This window comes from Grammomys surdaster, unplaced genomic scaffold (genome assembly GCF_004785775.1).
Source record: "Grammomys surdaster isolate TR1022 unplaced genomic scaffold, NIH_TR_1.0 126178, whole genome shotgun sequence".
NCBI lineage: Eukaryota > Metazoa > Chordata > Mammalia > Rodentia > Muridae > Grammomys > Grammomys surdaster.
In genome coordinates, this window is record NW_021620984.1 from 8,826,050 (window position 1) to 8,846,952 (window position 20,903).

At 40.5% G+C, this 20,903-nt stretch overlaps 1 protein-coding gene across 8 annotated transcripts in view; it reads right to left on the bottom strand.

Moving 5' to 3' along the window:
• Sorbs2 (sorbin and SH3 domain containing 2) overlaps positions 1–20,903 on the bottom strand; it is a 308,074-nt gene that overhangs the window by 188,517 nt on the left and 98,654 nt on the right. For 2 of the 8 annotated variants that reach the window (XM_028757683.1, XM_028757687.1), the window contains exon 1: positions 8,978–9,500. The exons of 1 other annotated variant lie outside the window; for it this stretch is intronic. The gene's annotated coding sequence lies outside the window, so the exon portion shown is untranslated. Of the gene's footprint in view, positions 1–8,977; positions 9,503–20,903 lie in introns of those variants that run through there. 5 more of the 8 variants (XM_028757686.1, XM_028757685.1, XM_028757680.1 and 2 more) reach the window with 4 other exon arrangements.

Here is a 20,903-nt window from a genome sequence, read left to right on the forward strand (position 1 = left end):
AAGGGCGTGACCAGCTCGCTTGTATTAACTCAACAATTGAGATACTAGCTTTAAAAGTCTTGAAAGTGAGAATGAAAGAACCTGTTCTTATATGGTCATGCTTATCTGCCAGAAAGGACAATTCCTTGCTATCCTGGTTTACTTAGAAGTATGAACTCATGGTCCAAGTATGTTTGTTGAGTAAATATGTTGATAATGGTATTAAAATCATTTCGTCACCTGGCATTATATTTGCCAGGTAGAATGCTGATTTATTTCCCAAGAGAATGTACTAATCAATGAATTCTTTGATCGGTGGGGAGTTGTGTTTCCAAATGCCAGTCACCCAAGGAACCATGCTATGTTTGTTGGCCAGATAAAATAATCTCCCTTGCTCTGGGATGCATCAGCTAGAACAATTGTAGATTTCTTGGAAACAATTTACTTTTATTTAGAAATGGGAACAATTGAGTTCCAAATCAACATTCTGCTTAGTCCTTTCTGACCTTAAAAGCTCCTTTGGTTAGGTGACCCAGGGGATGACACCCCCTCTGTGTGCTGAAGCCCCTCTGGATCCTCTCTTCCCTGCAGGCCTTTTCTGTACCATGGACTTGCAGGACCTCTGCTCACAGACTGAAGTAGAAGCAGAATGGAATAAAACACTGGGGAGTATGGGAACTGGACAGTTCACAGACAGAACATCCTCTAGGAATCAAGTTGATGATCCTAATCTTTGCATTCCCGACAGCTATGAAAATAAATATCCACGTTCCAAAGGGAGGAAACGGAGTTCTGAGGACATGTTTTTCTGATTTCTTTCAAAGGAAGAAAAAACTTAGGGTTTCAAATGATTACGAAGTAATATGCGTCCCATGATAATCTATAGCTTAAGTCAAACGACTTGGTTGGATCCCAGTCACTGTGAAGCACTAATGGGTCACTGGGTCAAATGGACGGTGACTTTTCAAACTATACCAGGTTATTTATGACTTAGCTCATCATTTGCTTTTATTAAATAAGAAGATGGTATCTTCCGTCCTGCTAATAAATCTAAAAATTAATTTAAAATGCAGTCCAAATATTTTTTATACAGGGGAAGGGAATTTTTGTATAATTGAGAGGAAACTCTAGTCAGTTAGGTTTGTTTTATAGAATTAAAGCTCTGGTAGAAAGGAAGTTAAGAACATAATCAGATTTCAGACCTCATCTTATCTGAAAAGATGTTTCTACATGGAGTCAGTGACTTCAGGACGTACCCTCACTGTCTAAGGTACCAACCTAAGAAAATCCTTTTCCCTAAACAGGTGTAGTTAAAAGGATGTCTACTGTTTCTTTGGTAAATCAGATGACTATACTCTTGGCTGTTTTTATTTTTTTAATTCTCAGATGTCACTACCACGAGGCTGGTTGTTCTTGGGATTAAATTGTGGGGGAAGTTGATAGCGTGGTAAATGAGCAAAGTTATTTTCTATTGTGTCAGGACTTCCTTTGTTCAAGATACCTTGAAGACTTCAAAGGATTCCTGAAACATTAGCTTAGTGTTTTACCTAAAAAGGGCACCAACCCCATGGGGAAAAATAATCTCTTAAAAAAAGAACATCTGAAGATATGTGGACCATATGAATTTTCTCATGGTGAAAGTCGAAAGGAATCGGTTCTCCCTACTTCAGTTTAACCCCCGATCTTTCACACAGGTTATAGAGACAGACTTAGAAACCTGTCTAATCCAGCCATCATTTACTTCTGGCCAAGGCCATGATGTAGTAAACAGCCAAAGCACTGGTGTTTTCTCATGGAATTTATGTTCACATGGGGTGATTAGACAAACATAGAGAAGCTTGGTTTAAATGGACATAAATGTGCAACATGTAAAATGTAAGGAACAACCAGGTACATGACTTATGTTAAGTCTTTCTTCGGCAGAAAGATCACGAAAGTCTTGCTGAGCACCGCTGAGTCACATGGCCTGAAAAGTACCTATTCTTGGTGTGTTCATGATTTTCAGCCCCTCTATAAGAGTTAGCACACATAAAGTTCTTGGGATAGTAGCTAGCACAGGCCAAATGCTGATTTTACAGCATGCTTGGATTGATCAGATTGAATCATTTTTGGACTAATATTTTCTGCAGCTTGCCGGGAGCCATGTCTCTGTGTTAACAGCATTTTCTGGCGACCCAGGTTTGAAACCCAGCACTAACACCCTGGCCGCTGACAACCACAGACTAATCAAATGCTTTAGGTCTCTGCAGGCAATGGCACAGGACATACAGACATACATACATATAATTATAAAATAAAATAAACCTGAAAAAAATGTTTTTGTAGCTTACAGAATGCTAAGTATTTAAGCTTCCATTTTCTTGAATCTACTTGGAAGCTGTAATTTTGATTACTTATATAAGGTCTTACAGCTTTTACCGGCTTTCAACTTTAAAAGATCTCCCTAAATTGACACCATTTTCTGGCTTAAGCTCTCTAATTATACTCTGAAGCATAAGGAGAAATAGCTTAAAATTTGTGGTGTTTGAATTATCTTCCTTACACTCTTTTAAATAGAAGGCAAATGTGAATTTGTTCGTGTTGATCTTGTTTTCTCAATGGGTGTGAATATAACCAGACACTTTAGAAGGAACAGAAATCGCATTTCCTTTTCTGAATTATTCATGACACTCCGAGATACATGTAAGCTTTACCCAGGCCCTGGCAATATTCCTGTGTTATGAAATTGCTGAAGCTCACTGAGTGCTTTTCTTCAGGAAGACTATATTTTGCTTTAAAAAATAATAATAGCACTTCATAAAATTTTCATTTTTTTCTTCTCATCTGTTTTGTAATTTCAAAAATAAAAATAAAAAAAATAAGAAACCTCTCCTTATTTACTTTTTTATCTCTGGGTAGAAACGGCTTTTTAAAATCACATGTCAGCATTAGGACAATGTGGATGGAAGATCTGATTACTGCGGGACATCTATTCATTTGGTGAATGCTGACTGAAGATTTAATGGGCCAACCTGCTTCCTGAATGCGTTCAATGTCCCAGCTGCCATTCTAAAGCTGGAGTAGAAGAGTCAAGTTTTGCTTGTCACTTTTGTTCTTCTAAGCACTGTTCCGTTTTTTTTTTAAACATTAGGTAATCACATGACCTCCCTTTACCCAAAATTGCCTAACCTAGTAGACAGGCACACAAAACATGAGACTATCTGTGCTATAGCAACAACCAATCGGTTCTAACATTTTCATCTTGACCACTATTGTATAAATCTCCTGATCTATCTGGATGTGGTAGCAAATGTCTGTAATCTCAGTGCTGGAGGAATCAGAGGCAGGAGGATTAGGGGGTTGAAGCCAACCTGGCCTCTTTCAAAACTGAAGTCAAGGGAGTCAGAGAGATGGCTCCGTGGTTAAGAGCAACTGATGCTCTATCAGAGGACAGATGTTTATTAAGGTTCTGCACCCACGTGATAGTCCACAACCTTCTGGAACTCCCAAGTTCCAAAGAGATCTGATACCCTCTCTAGACTCCACAGGTACTACACAATGTCCTGTACAGACCAGGTGCAGGGAAAACATCCATACACATAAAATAAAATCAAGTAAATCTTTAAGAACAATAACGAAGGAAAAAAAAAACCTAGATCTGGCTATTAAGAAACAAGTCTTTCACAAGGTGTTTACTCTCACAGGATAAACTGTGGGATTTTTCTTACAAACATATAGCTGACAGATAATGTGCACTTGTTTCAGAGCACATTAAACCTTCACCAGACTACACAGAGAGCACAGGAATAGCTGGAGTTGTTGTGACCTAATTCTCCTTCCTCGATTAACTTCAGCACAGAAAATGACAGAATAAGGTGTGGTAGCCCATTGGTCACCCACAAGAAGTCAGTCCCCTTCAGCATCCAGCGTGGGATTCCTAAGCTTCTTGTTGCTATTATTGGGTTTTCTCCCAGCTGTGTTAAGTATGGATAAAGGGTGTAAAATATTCAATGTCACAATGAGGCCAGAAGTAATGGGGGCTTAGTTAATAGGTGGAGAAAGATCCCCCCAGTCATAAGCATAGGCACATTTTTATCTACAGGGATGTCACCTCTATGCCAGTCACTTCCTGGGAGAGCCAAATGCTCCTGAGGAGCTAGCTATCTTAGACTGGTAGGCATATGGACTTTGTAGAGGATGATAAAAGGAACATTTAAACAAAAGTATTTTCTCCAATGTGGCCAGAATGCATATGGGTTTTGTTTTTGTTTCTGTTGTTGTTTTATTTTTTGTGCACTTAAAAACCTTCACTCTAGTCTTACTGGCATTTTTAATTCCTGTTGGGAATTTTTCTAAATTGGCACTCTTGGTCAGAAGTCCCTTTTTATTGTAGCTTATTGGTCCCCATGGCTAGTCCTTACAAACACCTTAGTCTCTAAGTCAGCGGTTCTCAACCTTCCTCATGGTCTGACCCTTTTATACAGTTCCTCATATTGGGGTGAACTCCAGCCATAAAATTATTTTCATTGCTACTTAATAACTGTAATTTTGCTACTGTTATGAATCATAATGTAAATGTTGTAGGCTACCTCTGTGAAAAGATCATTTGACCCCAGATGGGGTTGTGAACCACAGGTTGAAAAACATTGCTCTCAAGGATGCTGCATGGGGAAGAACATGGATATGGACTCAGAAACATTTTTGTGGCCTCTGATCTCATCTTTGACCAAAAACTGAGTAGAAAAGGAATCCGAAAAGATTGGCTGGCCTGGACTCACTTTGATAATCTGTAAGAATGTTAGTTCAAACTAAGCCTGCAAAATGTTGCTTCCTTAATAGTACACAAAACTATATCCTTCTGAAAACATAGGTTATGATCATTATAAGAAAATTCTTCTTAATATTTGCCTTCCTTTGTGAATACTTCTCAAAGGAAAAGTAAAGGACGTGAATGTCCATGTTGGATAAAAACATCTCAAAACAAGAAAAGAGACAAATATCATTTTAAGAGTCCCTGAAGATTTTGATTAAGACTCTTCTTTATTTGATTTTCCCATATTTACAATATATGCATGAAAAGAACTTAAGTAATATTGCTAATGAACATCTGAGGAGAAAGGAAATGTTTTTGGAGATGTCTCTTGATCAGATTGTGGAAGAATGACAGCTCTTTGAAATTAGCTCAGATGAAACCTTTCAGTGAGCAAGCAGAAGCAAAGGTAGGCCTATATATACACCTGATTCAAATAAGGACAAGAAAACTGGTGTCTTTTGGCCAAAATTCCTACTTAATGAACTTGTACAATTCTGTTTTGAAAATTGGAAAGTGTGATATTCTATGTAAGTCTGTCACACTGTATGCAAGCCGTCCTCTCTTAGCAGATAAGCCATCCTTCAGCCAATATTTATAATCTTGATTGAACTTAACCTGATCACAGTTATTGGGCTACTTTCAGAGATCAACAGTTACAGAAATTCTTCTCTATAGCTGAATACATGCTTTAGCATTTTCAGAAACCATTTATAGATATTTTGAAACACTCAATATAATTCTCAACAGGGATCGTTTCCAATAGACACATGTACAGATTTCAGAAAATTATCAAATACATTTACCTATTATAATTCTTTACTGAAAAATGCAAGGGACAATCACTGTACTATCAAATATTTTTATATATAAGATATTTCTTAAATATGTTACTTAAATATAAAATATATAGGTGATTCAGATGTATGATGAGATTATGTTTCCTAGAAAATAAGTGGTATATTTGACTTGAGATACTCAGTTTGTCATTAAGATGAATATCAAACTTATTCTATTATTTAATTATAGTATGCTATACAACAACAGCAGGAGATAGATAACATTAAGAGCCCAGTACAATCATGAGGAACTTGTATTTAACTTACTTCAGAAAATTCAAATTTGGAACAGATACTAAAATGTCTAGAAATAGGAATTTAAGTATTGTCTAGTATTTTCCTTTCTAATTTGAAACAGCTGAATATTTTGAAGTCTCTAATCTGAGCTACTTTATGTATAAAAACATTCATACCAAACGAATAACTTACTTGTGCCTTGAGCATGAGTATCTTAAGAGATAAGAAATTGAACATAAATTTCCCCACGCATCATTCTGTGGGTCCCATTATTCTAGCAATTTCCCAACAACGAAAGGGTAATCAGAATATTTCTTTAAAAAAAAGAATTACACCTTTATCTGGGGAGAAATCGAGTTTCCATTAAAACTAGGTCTACACCTAGGGTGACACCCCCTCACCGAGGAACTCACATTGGGGGAAGGAGGCGGGGCATACGTGATTGATTGATGAGGGAGCCTGTTACCTTCAAGGTTTATTTAGGAAAATAGAAACTTTGTTACTAGACACTGTATTCCAATTTTTTAGTCCTGCCTCCCACAGGCTCAAAACCTCTTCTCTTTCTCAGCTTCAACATGAAAAGCTGTTTCCTAAGTATTTACACTTCATACATTATATTCAGCTTCCAATAAAAAGTCCAGTGAGAGCATATCCCAAACAAGAATGGTCACTTTATTATTTTCTCCTGAAATTTTTGTCAGTTTATTTAAAAGTTACATTTAAACATTTTCTTTTAGAAAATGACTAGTTAATGCAAGATACCCATGTGGTTATAAAACTGGGGTCCCAGAGTGACATTTTCACACCTGACAAGTTGATGCCCCTCTCCCTTTTTTTTAAAAAAAAAATGTTTTAAGTTTCTCTGATTCACAGCAATACTAGATCAAGGGTATATTTACAATATCAGCAAAGCCCGACTTAATTCAGCGGAATGTCTGAATGCTAGATTCTAAATGCCGTGGGATCAGAGGACGGTAAGACTGTGGAAACCTGTGAGCAGAGGCAAAAGCAAGATGCTGCAGCAGACAGAGTCAAGTGGGTTGCTAAATGTGGTAAGGCACTGTCAGGGGAGCATCCTTGCTGGGTTTGAGGGTCCACTAAAAGTATCTCCTTGGAGAGTTAAAGGGAAACCTGCAATAGAGGCTGTTAACATCAGCCAGGATTTCATAGTGTGTTTTGGAAATTATAAAACATTTTTAACTTTGCCAAGGGGAGAGATGGCAGAAATTTATCTAAAACTAAGCCAAAAACCAACAAGCAAAGTGTTCAGACATGAGGACTCTCTGAACTCTGTTCTTAGAGCTGTTGGTATTCGGCATGGAATTGGTTTGGGAACCAATTGCTGGTCTTCCGTGGCTGCTACCTTACAGGGTTAGCAACGTCAGAAAACAGAGCTGGAGCCTGCCGGGCTTCCTGTGAGCTCACATGCTCCTGTCCCACCAAAAGACACTACACGGGCAGCAGGGCACGCCCCTCAGGTGTACTGTAGGTATTCGAACAGCCTATTCTCCCTGAATGATCTACATGGCTGAGAGGTTTTAGTCAAAGAACTTGACTTATCGGCGTTTGTTCGGTTACTTTGCCTTGAGAGCTAAACTGAGTACAAATCCCATTATCTTAGCGTTTTTATTCCAGGAACCTTTCCCACTCCGCCAGAGCCCTGGCCGCAGGCTTCCTTATCTACCACGCAAGCGCTCACGTGTCTCCGCATTGAGGATTCTTAGTCTAAATCTTTACATCCTGGATACTGATGACAAGAAGAAAATTATAAAATACCCCCCTCCTTATGATTTATGACGTGCTCCTCTGAGTGTACGCTAACATATGAAACAGGTGATTCCTGTCCACATGTATCAGTGAAGACGTCACAATTAACTATATTGGGAGACTCCTTATCCAGTCTATATTTAGCCACAAAAAGACAGGAAACAATAAATTACTTTTTGGAAAAAAGACCTCGGTAACTATTTGAAATTTCGTGGCAAACTCCATCTTTCGATGATAGAGGTGTTAGCAGAAGTTTTCAACAAAATCATTTTTTTACTATTTGCAACAGCCTTATGACTAATCAGACATTTCTGGTATACCAGCGGTAGAATTGACTTAGAAACGGCCGAAATGGTGCTACAGCAGAATTTTCTCATTCCTTGATCCATTCCTCCGGAATTTCAATCCACAGTACCAGCTTGTTCCTAAGAGACTATTAAGCACAGCAATGCTTAGAAGGGGCAAGCCCCCATTCAATTCAAAGTCTGTGTCACTCTCAACCAGTGGCCAGCAGCAGATACCGCTCTCATTATTGGTGTGTGCATCTGTAGGAAGCATGTGGTATTTTTTTGTTTCGCCGTCCTATAAAATCTATCTACTTGTGAAAAGAAAACTAAGCAAGAAAACAAGTTTTCCTGCCACATCCTATAGAATCCCTTGATTTCAATGCAAAGACTTCATCTCTTTTCTTTCCCTGGATTCTGAGCTTGGGGAGCACAATGGTGGTGTTGTGCTCTGGGGTAGCCTGGCATGCAGGATATTGGGAGAGGAGGTGTGAGCAACTTGCAATACCTACAGTGTTTGCTCTGTAACTGCCAGGGACTAAATCAAACAGCACACCGGGCTATTCGGTTCAGAATAAGCAAGTACAAAATCCACTGACTGTTATGACCTATATCGGGAACAGAGTCCCTTACTTTAAAGGTGTGCATAGGTGTAAAGATTTAAAACGTTTATGAGGATCAAAAACAAATATTCCACAGCTTGCATTCTGCCGATTTGCTGTGTGGTTCTTTTAACGTGTCAAAGGGTATCACAAAAGAATCCATTGTTCTGGCGGAGAGAAAGGTTATTGGCTATCAGGTCTGTCCAGAAAGACAAGCCATGATAGTTTGTTCAAACAGTAAATATTTATTTTAAATCCGCACACAAAACAGCAGCGCTGTTTTTTTCTTTATCGTACAGTTTCTGGAATCTCAACTCACCAAGTTAACTCTGTATCTGAGACACTAATATGTGGAAGTAATGTGTGTATGTTTCCTCAATTTCAGATCATAACGATCAATGTAAAATTTATTCAGGTTAAGTTTTGCTTCCCTTTATTATTTTATGCTGAGGTTTCGAAAAAGGAGGAAAAAAAGCTTACCTCCGTCAGTCAAGTGGGATGCCGGGAACCCCTTTCTCAGCCGCAGCAGCCTCAGCTTGTAGGAGCAGATGCTCTGTGAGCCAACAGTCTGTTAACAGGAAGCAGGTGAACCCGAGAGCGTCTGCCCGCGTTCCAGCCCAGTGCCCATCCGAGCACACACCTGCTTTCCCAGACCTGCGGCTCATAAGCAACAGCCTGGCCCAGAACCTGTGCTCGCGGAGTGCGACCCCCTCCCTTTAGAGCCCCCGGTTCTCTCAGCTAGGGAGCCTCAGAGATAACTGTGCAGGGCAGGCTTGCCTTCCCGAGACAAAACCCTTTCCTGCTGCCCGCGAGCGGATACGCAGCATTATCACCCTGCAGTCCCCGTGCTCCAATCAGCTAATTGCAACAGCAGTCAACAGCTTGTCGCAGGGCCAGCTTGCGGGCACACGTGGCTGCAATAATTGTGCACTAGCATGCCCACTGTGGCTCTCTTCTCTCCAAAGATTTTTTTTTTTTTTAAATGCTTCTTCCACAGCGAAGCTCTATGCCACACTGCTTTCCATAAGTAAAATGGCTGGTCCCCTCAGCGAGGCTGCAGACAGCTCATTGGGTTCCACTGGCTTTTCGTAGCCATAGCAACAGCCAACAGACAGACTTAGCGAGCATGGCTGGTCATGTGCAGCACACGACACAGCTTGTTAATTTCTGTTCTTTCTTTTTTTTTCTTTTTTTTTTTTTTTAAATCAAACTCATCATTTTTCGAGGAGGGCAGCTTCTGTTACCTTTCTAAATGTTTCACCTACAGCGCAAGCGCCCTGGGCCTTCACCCCGCCCCCTTGCTTTTCTAGGGAACTTTTGTTGTGTCAGTGTTACACTGTGAGATCAACGAAGCAAAGCTGTATTCTTCTCTATCCAGGTTAATAATATGCATATCGCTGGAGAGGCACTAACTGGAACCGTGGGTGAAACCAGGTTCTACCTTAGAAGGGGCTGGAACGAGACTGATAAATAAAGACGGCTGTTTTTGTTATTGTTATTGTTTTGTTTTGTTTTTTGTTTTTCTGGTTTTTCCCCCAATGACAATCTTATAGCCAACTTAACTCAAATAAAACCCCGTGACTTGTGTGTTATACACGGTCAAAATAATAGCCTAGTCAGATGAGTTAGTTTAGTAATTCTGAATTATCCATTTATCTATAGAATGTGTTTAATGTTTTTATACATCACACAGTTTAGAGCTTTTAAAAGTTCTATTGCAGTTTCTGTAGGAAATTCTCTTTAATGCAATTATACTTTATTTTTAATCTTAAAATACTTTAAGACATACACATCAAGTGAAAAATCCCTTTGAGAATGTAAGCATTCCCTTCAAGGCAGGAGTAGCTTGCATTGCGTTCCACATTCTCTCAAAAGCCTACCTCCTCGGGACTCTTCCATGGTTAATGCCATTAGCCATTTAAATCTCTGACCCCTCCCCCAGCCTTTTCTATGCTTTAAGTATTGTCTCCAGTCATATTTGATTTGATATATATTCAGTGTCTTAGTTAGCTTTGCTCCTATCAACCTATTTGAAATGGTGTGTTAACACTTTGGACTTGTAAATAGACAAGTTTTGTTTGCTAGGAGACATTGATTTATGTTTTGGGAGGATTGCATCTTCCCTGCCCAAGTTAACATTCCTGACTTCTGTCGTCACTCCCAGGGTCAATATGACAGGAATTCCGTGGATGTAGATTTAAGGAATCCTGTTTCCTCTCCTTGTCCAACAGATTTGTCATTGACCCACACAGGATCAGTATGTCCAGTAAGAAGGAGTGAGTGGACCCTTCCTGCTTGGCTAGAGTCCCACACTATAGATGGTCACGGGAGTTATCCTCTGTTAAGTCGCCGAGGTTGCTAGATTTGAACTGGCCATGACAATTCCTTAAGCATTGTCCGCTCTTTAATCCCAAAGGTCCGAATCTTGAGGTATACAGGCCTCCTGAACTCCTGGATGTTTCCGTTTCCTGAAAAGTTCTTTACTCAACCCCCATATAGCACCTTTAACCTTGGGTCCAAGCTGCCTCTATCCTTCAACATCTTGCTCAAATAGAGCACTCACCAGTGGTACTCTTAAACAGAGCTCACCGCTGTGCCCGCACTGTGCAGGGATCTGTCTCTGTTGTCTGGAGACCTGTTGTGCCTTTTTACTCATTAACAGACTTTCTCTGACACAGCTTGAAAGCTAATCTGGCCCATACATTATTGCCTTCTATACTTGAGTACTGTAGCTTCTCAATGCATATATTTTCTTGAATGTAAGAAGTGATCTAACTGTGTTGCCTAGGCTGGACGTCAACTTCTGAACTCAAGGAATTCTCCTGCTTCAGCTTATTAAATAGCTCTGACTACAGGTATAAGTTGCTATGTGTGTCTTCCTTAATAGTTAATGATATCCTACAGCTCTGTAAGATTTCATGTGCATTCTGGATTTTATCTCATTTTTAAATATCTTACATTTATGGATGCGATCATTTTAGGAAGAGTTACTTGATTCTAATTAAATACTTCATAGAAGAAACCAACAAATATTCAGAGGTTATTTTGGATTTTTACATGATTTTTTTCATGTTATGTCTGAAAATGTCTTTATTCTACTTACATGGTTGCTTAGTTGGGTATGGAAACCATTAATCATTTTCTTTTGGGATTCAAAGGGTCTCCTTCCTTTATCATACACCTCCTACTCCATAAACAGTTCTTTCTTTAAAGAGGAGAACCTGGAACCCCCATGTTGTGTGGGACTAGAAAGCTAGTAGGAACTGAAACCAATCCATTGCTATCTTGTAAGCCTATGTTGTCCTGTATTCATCTTTATTGGTGCTTAAACCACGGGAGAAAGGTTCCAGGACAGCCTTCTCTCACCAACAACAGCATAACCATCATATGTTCAAGGCCTTTATACAAAATGGTGTGTTGCCATGCAGACCACATCAAATTCAATGTAAATACTATGTATGTTGTGTCATATTACTTAGAAAATGTTGTTAAGAAGTCTAGATACATATGGTTTTGTTTTTGTTTTTGTTTTTTTTTTAATGAGGCAGGTCTTATTAGCTTCCAGTGACCTTGAGTTTTGTGGTGGTTTGAATAGGCTTCCCTATTCAATAGGCTTGAATGGCTCCCATAGACTTATGTGTTTGAATGCTTAGCTCATAGGGAGTGGCACTATTAGGAGGTGTGGCCTCGTTGATGTAGGTGTGGCCTAGTTGGAGGAAGTGTGTCACTGTGGGGGGTGGGCTTTGAAGTCTCCTATGCTTAAGCTACATCCAGTGTAGGATGCAGTCTTCTGCTGCCTATAGATCAAGATGCAGAGCTCTCAGCTCCTTTTCCAGCACCATGTCTGACTGCAATGCTGCCGTGCTCTCTACCGAGATAAGAAACTAAAAACGTCTGAAACTGTAAGGTGGCCCCAGTGAAATGCTTTTCTTTATAAGAGTTGCTGTGGTCATAGTGTCTCTTCATAGCAATGAAACCCTAGGCAAGACAGATTTGCTACATGGTTGAGGCTGAATTTGAATTCTTGGTCTTCCTGCCTCTGTCTCTTTAGTACTAGCGCTATAGGTATGTACTACTATGTATTACACCACACAGAGGCATTTGTGAGTTGTGTTTTTTGTTTTTTTTTTATCAGTGATGGGCTGAATCTGCTGATGTTGAACCCAAGGTTGCAGAGGGCTTGCTAAGTACAGCTCTGTATAAGGGCTTGGGTCCTCACTGGCTTTTCCCTTATATCAAAACCTCTCTCTTCAAACTCTGTCTGGCATAGCTTGTCAATCTCTCTCGGCCTACGGGTCCATTCTAATTCAAATATCTAACTCCTATTCTTCTCGAGAAGGTGTCCATTTAAGCATTCTAATGACAGGCTTCTAAGAGGCAAGTCTGGCCTTTCTGGCTCGTCTTTCACTGGGAGATGAGATGTCTTCTATATCACTAATGCTTTGGACCTGGCGGCCTCCTTGCTTTGGTGTCATTAGTCAGGATGCCTGGTATCATCTAGTTTTCAAATTTTGGCCAGAGAAGTAGCAGTGAAATCATCATTTGTTACTGTTTGATTTTCTATCTCTCTAGTCACTAACAAAATGGAACCTCTCTTCATCTGGAGGCCTTTTACATCACCTCCTCTCTCAAATTTTTACTAACGGCTTTGCATGTTTCCTCTGTTGAAGTGTTGACTTACAGTGTCGTTTTAAGCAAAATGTCTTATATAAAATAGTTTCAAATTTCTATGTGTCATAATTACATTTGTTATCTAATTAAAAGTTAATAAGGTATCCACTGACATATAAAGATAATACATACACTATTTCTGTGGGGGGAGTTATTATGAAATAAACTGAAGAATGAGGGTGGGAATTTCTACTTGGACATTATTTTCTGTATGAAAGCATGTACTATCATACTAGAATATATACAGTCTAGTCTAAATAAATATACTCTATTAACTTGGTAAAATAAATACAGCATATGTTTAGAAATAATATTGGATAAAACTGTAAAATTATACAGTATCTATTATATGTCATTCTTTTAACAGCTGAGTTATACCCCATACAAATTTATACTATCTGTAATTTATCTGTCATCTACCTACCATCTATTTAACATCTATCTAAGAGCTAAGTTATACCACAAATATATCCATACCCATCATCTGTCTTTTGTCTATTATCTACCTACCTACATATCTATCAATATTTATCATCTGTCTATCATCTATCAATCACCTATATACCATCTAGTTACTATCATCTACCATCTATCTATCTATCTATCTATCTATCATCTATCTACCTACCTATCTATTGTCTATCATTATCTATTGTCTATCATTTCTTTCTAAATGAGGACAGTGCAAATATTCGCCATACTAAAACCTTGAGAGCCTTAGGTGAAGTATGTTTTCATCTTATTTTGCAACTCTTTCCACTTTTCTATAGCTTTGAACCTTTTCTTGTCATGTTGTCAAGTTTTTTTTTAATGGAATAAAATGTAGCACTTGGAATAGATAACCATTTTAAGATTAAGGTAACTTGATGGTACATAGCTTCTTAGTAAAGTTAAAAGTAAAGATTGATAAACTATGAACTAACTAAGGGATTATTGTTTTTCTTACCGAAAAGCTATTTTCGGTAAGTGAAGACTATGGAGGATATTTTGTACTTTCTTGGAACAAATTTGCTGTTTCCCTACTTTTGCTGCTTCCTGGTGTCTTGACCATAAGCCACTTATCCACTGGTTCCCAGGTTGAACCCCTTCTTAATCTGGTTCCTTCTTTGCTATAAAACTCAATGAGAGCATTGTTGCTTAGGTCAACACACTCCATGGGCACACCTATCCTAGAGCCTCCATCACTCGGTTCTACCAAAAGATCTCTTCTCTTGTAACAAAGAAAGTCTTTGTAAGGCTCAGTGTGGGGAATAAAGCCGGAGTATGGTTTGTTTAATGGAATAACACAGTTTTATAAAGCATATGCAGAAGTTCCTAATTTCTAAAAACAAATGGAATGGGCCAAAGGTTGTTCCACAATCTTAAGTGTTTAGCTATCTTCTAAATGACAGGAATAATGAGCATCCTAATTGGGGAATGTGACAACCGCCTTGGATAGATTTGAAATTGAAAAGTAAAGTGAAGTAAATTGGGTTTGGTTCAAAGGATCCATTCTCTAGGACACTATACTGGAAAACGGAGACCTCTTTAGGCTGTTGAGTTCATGCCTTCATACCCAGCAAAGAACTCTAATTTCCATTAATATCCATAACGGCTTTCACATGTTCCACTCCCAACACCCAAACCAGTCCAGCCTACCAAAGGCTTTTCAGAAATCCGCATACCAAGTAAGTCAAAAGTAAGAAAATGATTACAGAAGAACAAACCGTTATCACAGGAGAAGTGGTGAAAACACCGGTGTTCCTTTGAAAACACTTTCAAAAACTTGACATAAAATAATCTACACACATAGCACTAACAAGTGTATCATAGAAGGCTATCCCACAAGGAGGAACCAGAAGCCTGTCATTCTGCATCCCTTCCAGAATAAGAAGTAGTGGGGAAAGAAGGCAAGAGGTCCAGGAAGCAGAGTTAGCAAGGCCTAAGATGCTTCATAATAACAACGTTCCTTTAGCTAGTCCAGCCTTCCCAAGCGCTGGGCTTGCAAATGACTATGATCACAGAAACTGAAAGGGGACCTTCATCGTACAGTCTGCATTTATACGTGTCAGTAGAAGCCTGCGGGGATGTTATTCAATAACAACAAAACTAACCAGTAATTATACTACCCACCAACCTGCTTCCTGTTCTGAGAACTAACCCCTTGAGCACAAACAGGTTTTGCTAGGCTCAGCTCAAGACCAGAGGTCTGCGTTCAGCAAAGCTCAGGAGAACGCTGTACCTGGGCTCCCTGAGAATGACTTTGTTCCCTCATAATCTTGAAAAGTGGCCAGGGAAGGGGAGTCTGGCAACTAGGTCTCTCCCGTGGGGGAAGCACACACTTTGTTTTCGGGAGGCACTCGGCCACATCTGGAGTGTATCTAGGGTGACCTTTTCCACTTACCGCCGTGTCCAGTGGAATCAATGCCTCCCAGGGAGGAGCAGGCGGAGTGCCACATGCCCAGCTCAGAAACAGCCCCAGGCTCTGTCGTCCCAGCAGTATTGAATCAGTAAGGAAACATCAGCTTCAGCAGAGGAAGTCTGGCAAGAAGCTCTTTTAAACAAATGCTGTTGGTTTCACCGGAGCCATTGAAAAGAAACCTACGAGAGAAACAGGGTGAAACTTGGCAGGGTTTGTAAATGCTGAGGAGGCAAAGGCCAAATCCGGAAGCAGCCAAATGCGCAAATGCCCAGAAAAAAAATGAAAATAAGAACTGTCACCTTTTGTCCTTCAGATATAAATGATTCTGATATAACACTTCTGATACAAATGTTGAGATTCAATCACAGAAGGAAGATAAAGCGAAAGCAGTATGCCCTATCCCGTGGGCGTCGGGATCCAGGAAAAGACTTGCCAAGGGCAGCATATACAGCTAGGAAAAAGAAGCTGTGTCCTGCTGAGATCAAGCAAGCACTCTTCACTTATATTGAGAGCCTCCCTGTTGCTTGAAAGAAAGCTTCATTCCTGGTTGTTCCTTCCTATGTTGCTGATCTGGCTGGACCTCATCAGAGTGAGGATCTGAAGGGCTGATTTAACCGGGTGAAGAAGTGTCCTTTCTAGTGTGGTGGAACACCGGTCCATCAGGGTATCTCTGCTGGAGTCTCAGCAGAGACACAAGCAGCTTAGCCAAGGGCTACTCCCCATCCTAGTTTCAAACCCATATGCCAGATTAATTAATTTTTCCTCCACTTACTGAACAAATAAATGCATTGCACACAGATCCAACCTTTCTGTCAGCATCAGCTGTGGGGATCTAGGGGGAATGACTTAACCCCCTTTGTGCCTTAGGAGACATTATCTAACTCGGAAAACAGTTGTTATGGAAACTAACTAATTAAAAGTATCACCTGCTCTTTGGTACTTTGTTTCTCATTGTTATTGCATTGCTATACTACAAGACAAATTGTGATGGATACAGATGTCTGGAATGTTCTGATATATAATTGTAAAAAGTAGATGAGCATACAACACAGGTTTAAGAAAGAAACCTACGTTGTTTTGTCTCCTGTCGAGAAGGATGATCAGATGCTGCGTGAATTGCTTTTTCTCATTACTGGGATGAACTGCCAGATAAGAAGCAACTTCGGGGAGGACAGTTAATTTGAGTTCACAGTTTGAAGGTACAGCCCATTCTAGTGGGGATGACAGGGCAGCAGGGTCATAAGCCAGCTGGTCTCATGGATCCAAAGTCAAAAGCAGGGGGAAATGAATGCTGAAGCCAGCTGTCTTCTTCCCCCCTATTCAGTCCAGGTCCCCAACACCTAGAAAGGTGTTACCCACAGTCAGGATGGATCTTCCCTTTGCAGGTAAACCTTTCTGCAAAAACTCTCAGACATGTCCAGAAGTGTGCCTCCCTGGAGGTTCTGGACCTCACAGGTTAAAAGGGAGTTTTATTATTGGCCATCGCAGATCCTAAGGACCAGTGGAGATCAGTGAGGAAGATATAGGCACTGGCTATTAACTGGCATTGAAGGATACTGGATCCCGCTAGTGAAGCTGTTGGAGGCCATTCAGTCCCACCCTCTGCCCTCCACGTGATGAATACTTTCTCTGCCTGCTTCTTCAAATTGTGGTTACCTTATCCTCCCTAATAGCCCTACTTTCTTTACTCCCATAACCCCTTAATACCCTTATGTGTGGTGAAGAACTTTACTGGAAGAACATCCAGGGAATGCTGGGGGCAGAGAGATGCTCCTGAGGGGAGTTCACTTCTGAGGCTAGGTTGCCCTTAGGAGCACAGCTGGGGAAGAAAAGAACTGAAGACATAGAGCGCTGGGCCAGAGCTGCACAGGAATACATCTCAGGGGAGAGAAGTTCCTGAGGGGGATCTCAAACATGTTTCTGAAGACACAGAGTGGACATTTATGGACAGAGACACCTTTCCCTTTAAGATTAGTAGCTGCATTTGGACACAGGGTGTTAGCCAGCCTACGGTTGACCACACTCACATTGTCTGTATATCTGCTTGCACATTTATGGATCATTATCACTGTCGGCTAGAACTTGGAGTTCTCAATGGCAAGAATCGGGTTGGCTTTGTCTTCTTATCATGCATCATGCATGCAGATGTAGAGACAGTGAATGAATAGGAAAGCAAGTGAATCCAGAAGAGGTATTATTGCGTTGTACCTTCCCTGAATGCTGTTCCTTCATCCAATCAAATGTTCCCTTCATTCATCATATGTACCAAGAATAGCATCAGGTACCAGATTAGTAAATCAAGGCCCACATTCTAGGGTGGAGGTGAAAACATAAACCAATCCCTAGTGATGCCACAACGGGATTTCTCAGAGTAATTACCTCCAGGGAGCAAAGAGAAAAATCATTAGTCTATGTGTTTCATGAAAAGCTGTACTTGAGTTAGTTCAGGTAGATGAAGAGGGGGGTCACCTCTCTGACAGGCAGAAACAGGATTTCTATGTTGAGGGAAGGAGTAGGCATGACAGTGTAGAGGCAAGAAGTCCCCAGGAAGGTGGATGTAGTTGTAGTTTTGGATTGGGCAAGAGAGGAGATAAGGCTTGTTCTGTATGGTAGAGATGTATCTCCCCAAGGATTGGGAAGCTACCATGCACCATGTTTCAATTTTAATTTTTTAAAAAGATGTGGTTTTAATTATGTGTATGTGTGTGGTGGGGGAGGGGGCTCGGGTGGGCATGTATATGGTATATGTATTTGTATGCGTGTGCATATGTATGCATATATGTTTGTATGTGTATGTTTGTTTGTGACTGCAGAGGCCAGAGATGGCAGATTCTGGATCTGGAGTTATTGGCAGTTGTGATTTACTAAACATGGATGCTGGGAACCAAAATTTGGGAAATTTTTCGAGAGTAATACCCACTCTTAACCAACCACCAGGCCGTATCTCCACTTCTTATATCACAGAATTAAACTCGCATCACCACTATCTACAACCACCACCACCACCACCACCACCACCACCAACAACAACAACAGAGATGTGCCACCTGCACTCGGCTTTTTGAGACAGGGTCTCACAAAAACAAGGCTGGCCTGAGTCCTGCTACATAGATTAGAGCAACTTTGGACGCAGGATCCTCTTGCCTCTACTCTCCAAGTGTTCAGATTTATGTCACTATGCCTATGTAGTTTAGAAAGAAGGCCTTAGGGAACATTTCGTTAGGTGGTTTGTTTTAATAGAGCAATGCACAGGGCTCTTTATTTTGGCTGCTTTTATTACCCATCATTATTATCAGGTATCTGTTGGGTACCTTCCCCATGTAAGGTATTTATTTTAGGTGCCAATAAGTTCCAACAAAATGAGAAACTCAGATTATGTGATACACTGATATTTTATGTTCTACTAAAATGAGAAAGAGGAAAAAAAAGAACAGCATGCTGCCAATGCAAATGAAATGCAATGTTCTTTTGTACATTGGGAGTTTGATTACTGTTTGTTGTAAGCTCTTTCTCAAATCCATTAGAGTGCCCTTTTCCCATCTATCCCTCTGTGTGCAAGAAAGACTTGAAATTATTAGGTGAAGATATTCCTAAAATTCTTCACATACAGACTTGGACTGTTCTCAATGGCAGCATTCACTGTCTAGGGCTTTTCAAAGTTTGACATTTCACAATCAATGGATGTAAAATACTGGGGCTGGTGGGAAAGAGGTAGCTCATTAGTTAAGAATGTGGACTGCTCTTCCAAAGAACCAGGGTTCAGTTAGAGGAACCCACACTGAGCAGCTCACAATTGTCTGTAACTCTAGTTTCAGGGAATCTATATCCTCTTTTGACTTCTTTTTGGTCACCTGCACTTGTGAGCATATATTACCCTGCCTTCCATACCTTTATATGAATACCTAAACATTTAAGAAAATAAAAGTAAATCTAGAAGAAGAAGAAAGAGAAGGAGGAGGAGGAAGAAGAGGAGGAGGAGGAGGAGGAGGAGAAAGAAGAAGAAGGAGGAGGAGGAGGAAATGAAGAAGAGGAAGAGCTGGAGAAGGAGGAAGAGGAGAAGGAGGAGGAGGAGGAGGAAGAGGAAAAAGAGGAGGAAAAGCAGAAGGAAGAAAAATGAAAAAGAAAAATAAGGAAGAAGGAAGTAGAAAAGAAAAAGAAGGAGGAGGATGAAGAGGAGGAGGAGAAGGAAGAGGAGTAAGAAAAATAAGAAAGAAAAATAAGGAAGAAGGAAGTAGAAGAGAAGAAGGAGAAAGAGAGGAAGGAGGAAGGAGGAGGAGGAAGAGGAGGAGGAGAAAGAGGAAGAGGAGATAATAGAGTAATAGAGGCCTGGGCTGCACCACTTCAACACCCCTCAGATGCAGTGTTTGTTGCTCATGCTCTGTAAGCCTTTGAGACCCCCAGTCTGAGAAACAGTGAACAGTGGGCACAGAAGCACTCCTAAGTCAGCGAGCTGCATCTCTGTTCAGAATCTTCTTGCGTTTGCTGGGTTTTCTTGGATGAACATGATAAAGCTGCCATGGCCATGGGCTGGCTGAGACATGTCTTGTTTTCTGGGAAGTTAAATTGCAAACCATGTATGTCTTAGCATCACGGGAATATGATCATTTATTTGAGAACTAGCAAAGTTGGCTGGAATCTGATAACATATAAAAAGAACACTTTAAAAATATGATGATGACTGCATAGCAAAGGAAGCAGACTCTGAGCTGCACAGCATGGGGGACGCTCAGTGCTTAAAAGTCACCAGGGACCAGGGAGGAAGGTGCAGCAGTAAAGTGTGGGGCTCACACGGATGAGGAAGGAGCTGAGTTCCAGCTGTAGCATCCACATTAAAGAAAAGAAGTCTCCTGTAATTTCAGCACCAGGGAGCTGGAGACAGGCACATCCTGTGGACTGGCTAGTTAGCCTTCTAGCAAACTTAGTATGCTACAGGTTTGTTGAGACACACTATCTCAAAAAAACCAACAAAACAAAACAAAACAAACAAACAAAGGAAAACAACAACAACAAACAAAACAAACCAGAAGTCTAGAGAGAGGTTAAGACTACTTGCTAGCTTACAGAAAACCCAAGTGCAGTTTTCAGCACCTACAGGGTGGCTCACACTGTGGGTAGTTCCAGTTCCTTCACAGGTGCCAGGCACATACACAGTACACATGCACGTGTGCCAGCAAATCACTCAGACACATAAAATAAGTAAATCTTTAAAGATTGGGAAAGATACCCAATGTGGACTTCTGGCCTATACATGTGCATGTGCACATAGACAGAGAGAGAGAGAGAGAGAGAGAGAGAGAGAGAGAGAGAGAGAGAGAGAGAGAGAGGAAGGAGGGA